General features: G+C 42.8%; 1 protein-coding gene and 31 non-coding genes across 36 annotated transcripts in view; all 32 read left to right on the forward strand.

Moving 5' to 3' along the window:
• Window positions 1-6,803, forward strand: part of LOC5503389 (protein unc-79 homolog) — a 95,271-nt gene that overhangs the window by 45,690 nt on the left and 42,778 nt on the right. The window lies entirely within an intron of this gene.
• On the forward strand, window positions 24-95 carry Trnaq-uug. Its single transcript has one exon. It is a non-coding gene; the product is annotated as a tRNA-Gln (tRNA).
• On the forward strand, window positions 165-236 carry Trnaq-cug. Its single transcript has one exon. It is a non-coding gene; the product is annotated as a tRNA-Gln (tRNA).
• Trnaq-uug lies at window positions 310-381 on the forward strand. The gene has a single exon. It is a non-coding gene; the product is annotated as a tRNA-Gln (tRNA).
• On the forward strand, window positions 596-667 carry Trnaq-uug. Its single transcript has one exon. It is a non-coding gene; the product is annotated as a tRNA-Gln (tRNA).
• Window positions 1,018-1,089, forward strand: Trnaq-cug. The gene has a single exon. It is a non-coding gene; the product is annotated as a tRNA-Gln (tRNA).
• Window positions 1,163-1,234, forward strand: Trnaq-uug. Its single transcript has one exon. It is a non-coding gene; the product is annotated as a tRNA-Gln (tRNA).
• Trnaq-cug lies at window positions 1,306-1,377 on the forward strand. The gene has a single exon. It is a non-coding gene; the product is annotated as a tRNA-Gln (tRNA).
• On the forward strand, window positions 1,594-1,665 carry Trnaq-uug. The gene has a single exon. It is a non-coding gene; the product is annotated as a tRNA-Gln (tRNA).
• Trnaq-cug lies at window positions 1,737-1,808 on the forward strand. Its single transcript has one exon. It is a non-coding gene; the product is annotated as a tRNA-Gln (tRNA).
• On the forward strand, window positions 2,026-2,097 carry Trnaq-uug. Its single transcript has one exon. It is a non-coding gene; the product is annotated as a tRNA-Gln (tRNA).
• Window positions 2,306-2,377, forward strand: Trnaq-cug. Its single transcript has one exon. It is a non-coding gene; the product is annotated as a tRNA-Gln (tRNA).
• On the forward strand, window positions 2,451-2,522 carry Trnaq-uug. Its single transcript has one exon. It is a non-coding gene; the product is annotated as a tRNA-Gln (tRNA).
• On the forward strand, window positions 2,594-2,665 carry Trnaq-cug. Its single transcript has one exon. It is a non-coding gene; the product is annotated as a tRNA-Gln (tRNA).
• Trnaq-uug lies at window positions 2,882-2,953 on the forward strand. Its single transcript has one exon. It is a non-coding gene; the product is annotated as a tRNA-Gln (tRNA).
• Trnaq-uug lies at window positions 3,162-3,233 on the forward strand. Its single transcript has one exon. It is a non-coding gene; the product is annotated as a tRNA-Gln (tRNA).
• Trnaq-uug lies at window positions 3,307-3,378 on the forward strand. The gene has a single exon. It is a non-coding gene; the product is annotated as a tRNA-Gln (tRNA).
• Window positions 3,450-3,521, forward strand: Trnaq-cug. The gene has a single exon. It is a non-coding gene; the product is annotated as a tRNA-Gln (tRNA).
• On the forward strand, window positions 3,738-3,809 carry Trnaq-uug. Its single transcript has one exon. It is a non-coding gene; the product is annotated as a tRNA-Gln (tRNA).
• Trnaq-cug lies at window positions 3,881-3,952 on the forward strand. Its single transcript has one exon. It is a non-coding gene; the product is annotated as a tRNA-Gln (tRNA).
• On the forward strand, window positions 4,027-4,098 carry Trnaq-uug. The gene has a single exon. It is a non-coding gene; the product is annotated as a tRNA-Gln (tRNA).
• Trnaq-cug lies at window positions 4,168-4,239 on the forward strand. The gene has a single exon. It is a non-coding gene; the product is annotated as a tRNA-Gln (tRNA).
• Trnaq-uug lies at window positions 4,312-4,383 on the forward strand. Its single transcript has one exon. It is a non-coding gene; the product is annotated as a tRNA-Gln (tRNA).
• On the forward strand, window positions 4,599-4,670 carry Trnaq-uug. The gene has a single exon. It is a non-coding gene; the product is annotated as a tRNA-Gln (tRNA).
• Window positions 4,879-4,950, forward strand: Trnaq-cug. Its single transcript has one exon. It is a non-coding gene; the product is annotated as a tRNA-Gln (tRNA).
• Trnaq-cug lies at window positions 5,167-5,238 on the forward strand. Its single transcript has one exon. It is a non-coding gene; the product is annotated as a tRNA-Gln (tRNA).
• Trnaq-uug lies at window positions 5,455-5,526 on the forward strand. The gene has a single exon. It is a non-coding gene; the product is annotated as a tRNA-Gln (tRNA).
• On the forward strand, window positions 5,735-5,806 carry Trnaq-cug. Its single transcript has one exon. It is a non-coding gene; the product is annotated as a tRNA-Gln (tRNA).
• Window positions 5,880-5,951, forward strand: Trnaq-cug. Its single transcript has one exon. It is a non-coding gene; the product is annotated as a tRNA-Gln (tRNA).
• Trnaq-uug lies at window positions 6,168-6,239 on the forward strand. Its single transcript has one exon. It is a non-coding gene; the product is annotated as a tRNA-Gln (tRNA).
• On the forward strand, window positions 6,311-6,382 carry Trnaq-cug. The gene has a single exon. It is a non-coding gene; the product is annotated as a tRNA-Gln (tRNA).
• Trnaq-uug lies at window positions 6,456-6,527 on the forward strand. Its single transcript has one exon. It is a non-coding gene; the product is annotated as a tRNA-Gln (tRNA).

Below are 6,803 nucleotides of genomic sequence, written 5' to 3' on the forward strand. Positions count from 1 at the left end.
TACCATACGATCTCATATTGGTTGTTCCCATGGTGTAATGGTTAGCACTTTGGACTTTGAATCCAGCGATCAGAGTTCAAATCTCGGTGGGACCTTTATTTTTTTAGCTTAATAGCTCTTGTTTCTTATAGGAAACTCACTTACCATACAATCTCATATCGGTTGGTCCCATGGTGTAATGGTTAGCACTCTGGACTCTGAATCCAGCGATCCGAGTTCGAATCTCGGTGGGACCTTCATTTTTTTTTTCAGCTTAATAGCTCTTGTTTCTTATAGAAAACTCTTTTACCATACTATCTCATATCGTTTGGTCCCATGGTGTAATGGTTAGCACTTTGGACTTTGAATCCAGCGATCCGAGTTCAAATCTCGGTGGGACCTTCATTTTTTTTTTCGCTTTTTAGCTCTTGTTTCCCATAGGCACTTCTCTTTCCGTACGATCTGATATCGGTTTGTCCCATGGTGCAATGGTTAGCACTCTGGACTCTGAATCCAGCGATCCAGGTTCAAATCTCGGTGGGATTTTTCCTTTTTTTAGCTTTATAGCTCTTGTTTCCCATAAGAAACTCTCTTACCATACGATCTCCTATCGGTTGGTCCCATGGTGTAATGGTTAGCACTCTGGACTTTGAATCCAGCGATCCGAGTTCAAATCTCGGTGGGACCTTTATTTTTTTTCGTTTCATAGCTCTTGTTTCCCATAGGCACCTCCATTTCCGTACGATCTCATATCGGTTGGTCCCAGGGTGTAATGGTTAGCACTCTGGATTGTAAATCCAGCGATCCGTGTTCTAATCTCGGTGAGACCTTTTTTTTTTTAGCTTAATAGCTCTTGTTTCTTATAGGAAACTCTCTTACCATACGATCTCATATCGGTTGGTCCCATGGTGTAATGGTTAGCACTCTGGATTGTAAATCCAGCGATCCGTGTTCTAATCTCGGTGAGACCTTTTTTTTTAGCTTAATAGCTCTTGTTTCTTATAGGAAACTCTCTTACCATACGATCTCATATCGGTTGGTCCCATGGTGTAATGGTTAGCACTCTGGACTCTGAATCCAGCGATCCGAGTTCAAATCTCGGTGGGACCTTTCTTTTCTTCTTCACCTTAACAGCTCTTGTTTCCCATAGGAAACTCTCTTACCATACGATCTCCTATCAGTTGGTCCCATGGTGTAATGGTTAGCACTCTGGATTTTGAATCCAGCGATCCGAGTTCAAATGTCGGTGGGACCTTTCATTTTCTTTAGCTTTATAGCTCTTGTTTCCCATAGGAAACTCTCTTACCGCACAATTTCACATCGGTTGGTCCCATGGTGTAATGGTTAGCACTCTGGACTCTGAATCCAGCGATCCGAGTTCAAATCTCGGTGGGACCTTTCTTTTTTTCTTTACCTTAAAAGCTCTTGTCTCCCATAGCAAACTCTCTTACCTTACGATCTCATATCGGTTGGTAACATGGTGCAATGGTTAGCACTCTGGACTCTGAATCCAACGATCCAGGTTCAAATCTCGGTGGGATCTTTCCTTTTTTTAAGCCTTATAGCTCTTGTTTCCCATAGGAAACTCTCTTACCATACCATCTCTTATCGGCTGGTCCCATGGTGTAATGGTTAGCACTCTGGACTTTGAATCCAGCGATCCGAGTTCAAATCTCGGTGGGACCTTTCATTTTCTTTGGCTTTATAGCTCTTGTTTCCCATGGGAAACTTTCTTATCGCACAATATAACATCGGTTGGTCCCAAGGTGTAATGGTTAGCACTCTGGACTCTGAATCCAGCGATCCAAGTTCAAATCTCGGTGGGACCTTTCTTTTTTCTTTTTAGCCTAATAGTTCTTGTTTCCCATAGGAAAATCTCTTACCATAGGATCTCATATTGGTTGTTCCCATGGTGTAATGGTTAGCACTCTGGACTCTGAATCCAGCGATCCAGGTTCAAATCTTGATGGGACCTTTCTTTCTGAAAAGCTTAATAGCTCTTGTTTCTTATAGGAAACTCTCTTACCATACCATCTCTTATCGGCTGGTCCCATGGTGTAATGGTTAGCACTTTGGACTTTGAATCCAGCGATCCGAGTTCAAATCTCGGTGGGACCTTTATTTTTTTCGTTTCATAGCTCTTGTTTCCCATAGGCACCTCTCTTTCCGTACGATCTCATATCGGTTGGTCCCATGGTGTAATGGTTAGCACTCTGGATTGTAAATCCAGCGATCCGTGTTCTAATCTCGGTGAGACCTTTTTTTTTAGCTTAATAGCTCTTGTTTCTTATAGGAAACTCTCTTACCATACGATCTCATATCGGTTGGTCCCATGGTGTAATGGTTAGCACTCTGGACTCTGAATCCAGCGATCCGAGTTCAAATCTCGGTGGGACCTTTCATTTCTTCTTTACCTTAACAGCTCTTGTTTCCCATAGGAAACTCTCTTACCATACGATCTCCTATCAGTTGGTCCCATGGTGTAATGGTTAGCACTCTGGATTTTGAATCCAGCGATCTGAGTTCAAATGTCGGTGGGACCTTTAATTTTCTTTAGCCTTATAGCTCTTGTTTCCCATAGGAAACTCTCTTACCGCACAATTTCACATCGGTTGGTCCCATGGTGTAATGGTTAGCACTCTGGACTCTGAATCCAGCGATCCGAGTTCAAATCTCGGTGGGACCTTTCTTTTTTTCTTTACCTTAAAAGCTCTTGTCTCCCATAGCAAACTCTCTTACCTTACGATCTCATATCGGTTGGTAACATGGTGCAATGGTTAGCACTCTGGACTCTGAATCCAACGATCCAGGTTCAAATCTCGGTGGGATCTTTCCTTTTTTTAAGCCTTATAGCTCTTGTTTCCCATAGGAAACTCTCTTACCATACCATCTCTTATCGGCTGGTCCCATGGTGTAATGGTTAGCACTTTGGACTTTGAATCCAGCGATCCGAGTTCAAATCTCGGTGGGACCTTTACTTTTTTTCGTTTGATAGCTCTTGTTTCCCATAGGCACCTCTCTTTCCGTACGATCTCATATCGGTTGGTCCCATGGTGTAATGGTTAGCACTCTGGATTGTAAATCCAGCGATCCGTGTTCTAATCTCGGTGAGACCTTTTTTTTAGCTTAATAGCTCTTGTTTCTTATAGGAAACTCTCTTACCATACGATCTCATATCGGTTGGTCCCATGGTGTAATGGTTAGCACTCCGGACTCTGAATCCAGCGATCCGAGTTCAAATCTCGGTGGGACCTTTCTTTTCTTCTTTACCTTAACAGCTCTTGTTTCCCATAGGAAACTCTCTTACCATACGATCTCCTATCAGTTGGTCCCATGGTGTAATGGTTAGCACTCTGGATTTTGAATCCAGCGATCCGAGTTTAAATGTCGGTGGGACCTTTCATTTTCTTTAGCTTTATAGCTCTTGTTTCCCATAGGAAACTCTCTTACCGCACAATTTCACATCGGTTGGTCCCATGGTGTAATGGTTAGCACTCTGGACTCTGAATCCAGCGATCCGAGTTCAAATCTCGGTGGGACCTTTCTTTTTTTCTTTACCTTAAAAGCTCTTGTCTCCCATAGCAAAATTTCTTACCTTACGATCTCATATCGGTTGGTTACATGGTGCAATGGTTAGCACTCTGGACTCTGAATCCAACGATCCAGGTTCAAATCTCGGTGGGATCTTTCCTTTTTTTAAGCCTTATAGCTCTTGTTTCCCATAGGAAACTCTCTTACCATACCATCTCTTATCGGCTGGTCCCATGGTGTAATGGTTAGCACTCTGGACTTTGAATCCAGCGATCTGAGTTCAAATCTCGGTGGGACCTTTCATTTTCTTTGGCTTTATAGCTCTTGTTTCCCATGGGAAACTTTCTTACCGCACAATATAACATCGGTTGGTCCCAAGGTGTAATGGTTAGCACTCTGGACTCTGAATCCAGCGATCCGAGTTCAAATCTCGGTGGGACCTTTCTTTTTTCTTTTTAGCCTAATAGTTCTTGTTTCCCATAGGAAAATCTCTTACCATACGATCTCATATTGGTTGTTCCCATGGTGTAATGGTTAGCACTTTGGACTTTGAATCCAGCGATCAGAGTTCAAATCTCGGTGGGACCTTTATTTTTTTAGCTTAATAGCTCTTGTTTCTTATAGGAAACTCACTTACCATACAATCTCATATCGGTTGGTCCCATGGTGTAATGGTTAGCACTCTGGACTCTGAATCCAGCGATCCGAGTTCGAATCTCGGTGGGACCTTCATTTTTTTTTCAGCTTAATAGCTCTTGTTTCTTATAGAAAACTCTTTTACCATACTATCTCATATCGTTTGGTCCCATGGTGTAATGGTTAGCACTTTGGACTTTGAATCCAGCGATCCGAGTTCAAATCTCGGTGGGACCTTCATTTTTTTTTTCGCTTTTTAGCTCTTGTTTCCCATAGGCACTTCTCTTTCCGTACGATCTGATATCGGTTTGTCCCATGGTGCAATGGTTAGCACTCTGGACTCTGAATCCAGCGATCCAGGTTCAAATCTTGATGGGACCTTTCTTTCTGAAAAGCTTAATAGCTCTTGTTTCTTATAGGAAACTCTCTTACCATACCATCTCTTATCGGCTGGTCCCATGGTGTAATGGTTAGCACTTTGGACTTTGAATCCAGCGATCCGAGTTCAAATCTTGGTGGGACCTTTATTTTTTTCGTTTCATAGCTCTTGTTTCCCATAGGCACCTCTCTTTCCGTACGATCTCATATCGGTTGGTCCCATGGTGTAATGGTTAGCACTCTGGATTGTAAATCCAGCGATCCGTGTTCTAATCTCGGTGAGACCTTTTTTTTTAGCTTAATAGCTCTTGTTTCTTATAGGAAACTCTGTTACCATACGATCTCATATCGGTTGGTCCCATGGTGTAATGGTTAGCACTCTGGACTCTGAATCCAGCTATCCGAGTTCAAATCTCGGTGGGACCTTTCATTTCTTCTTTACCTTAACAGCTCTTGTTTCCCATAGGAAACTCTCTTACCATACGATCTCCTATCAGTTGGTCCCATGGTGTAATGGTTAGCACTCTGGATTTTGAATCCAGCGATCCGAGTTCAAATGTCGGTTGGACCTTTCATTTTCTTTAGCTTTATAGCTCTTGTTTCCCATAGGAAACTCTCTTACCGCACAATTTCACATCGGTTGGTCCCATGGTGTAATGGTTAGCACTCTGGACTCTGAATCCAGCGATCCGAGTTCAAATCTCGGTGGGACCTTTCTTTTTTTCTTTACCTTAAAAGCTCTTGTCTCCCATAGCAAACTCTCTTACCTTACGATCTCATATCGGTTGGTAACATGGTGCAATGGTTAGCACTCTGGACTCTGAATCCAACGATCCAGGTTCAAATCTCGGTGGGATCTTTCCTTTTTTTAAGCCTTATAGCTCTTGTTTCCCATAGGAAACTCTCTTACCATACCATCTGTTATCGGCTGGTCCCATGGTGTAATGGTTAGCACTTTGGACTTTGAATCCAGCGATCCGAGTTCAAATCTCGGTGGGACCTTTACTTTTTTTCGTTTGATAGCTCTTGTTTCCCATAGGCACCTCTCTTTCCGTACGATCTCATATCGGTTGGTCCCATGGTGTAATGGTTAGCACTCTGGATTGTAAATCCAGCGATCCGTGTTCTAATCTCGTTGAGACCTTTTTTTTAGCTTAATAGCTTATGTTTCTTATAGGAAACTCTCTTACCATACGATCTCATATCGGTTGGTCCCATGGTGTAATGGTTAGCACTCTGGACTCTGAATCCAGAGATCCGAGTTCAAATCTCGGTGGGACCTTTCTTTTCTTCTTTACCTTAACATCTCTTGTTTCCCATAGGAAACTCTCTTACCATACGATCTCCTATCTTTTGGTCCCATGGTGTAATGGTTAGCACTCTGGACTCTGAATCCAGCGATCCGAGTTCAAATCTCGGTGGGACCTTTCTTTTTTTCTTTACCTTAAAAGCTCTTGTCTCCCATAGCAAACTCTCTTACCTTACGATCTCATATCGGTTGGTTACATGGTGCAATGGTTAGCACTCTGGACTCGGAATCCAACGATCCAGGTTCAAATCTCGGTGGGATCTTTCCTTTTTTTAAGCCTTATAGCTCTTGTTTCCCATAGGAAACTCTCTTACCATACCATCTCTTATCGGCTGGTCCCATGGTGTAATGGTTAGCACTCTGGACTTTGAATCCAGCGATCCGAGTTCAAATCTCGGTGGGACCTTTCATTTTCTTTGGCTTTATAGCTCTTGTTTCTTATAGGAAACTCACTTACCATAGGATCTCATATCGGTTGGTCCCATGGTGTAATGGTTAGCACTCTGGACTCTGAATCCAGCGATCCGAGTTCGAATCTCGGTGGGACCTTTCTTTTCTTCTTTACCTGAACAGCTCTTGTTTCCCATAGGAAACTTTCTTACCATACGATCTCCTATCGGTTGGTCCCGTGGTGCAATGGTTAGCACTCTGGACTTTGAATCCAGCTAACCGAGTTCAAATCTCGGTGGGACCTTCATTTTTTTTTTCGCTTTATAGCTCTTGTTTCCCATAGGCACCTTTCTTTCCGTACGATCTCATATCGGTTAGTCCCATGGAGCAATGGTTAGCACTCTGGACTCTGAATCCAGCGATCCAGGTTCAAATCTCGTTGGGACCTTTCCTTTTTTCTTTTTAGCCTAATAGTTCTTGTTTCCCATAAGAAACGTTCTTACCATACGATCTCATATCGGTTGGTCCCATGGTGTAATGGTTAGCAATCTGGACTTTTAATCCAGCGATCCGAATTCAA

Source organism: Nematostella vectensis, chromosome 7 (assembly GCF_932526225.1).
Source record: "Nematostella vectensis chromosome 7, jaNemVect1.1, whole genome shotgun sequence".
Classification (NCBI taxonomy): domain Eukaryota; kingdom Metazoa; phylum Cnidaria; class Anthozoa; order Actiniaria; family Edwardsiidae; genus Nematostella; species Nematostella vectensis.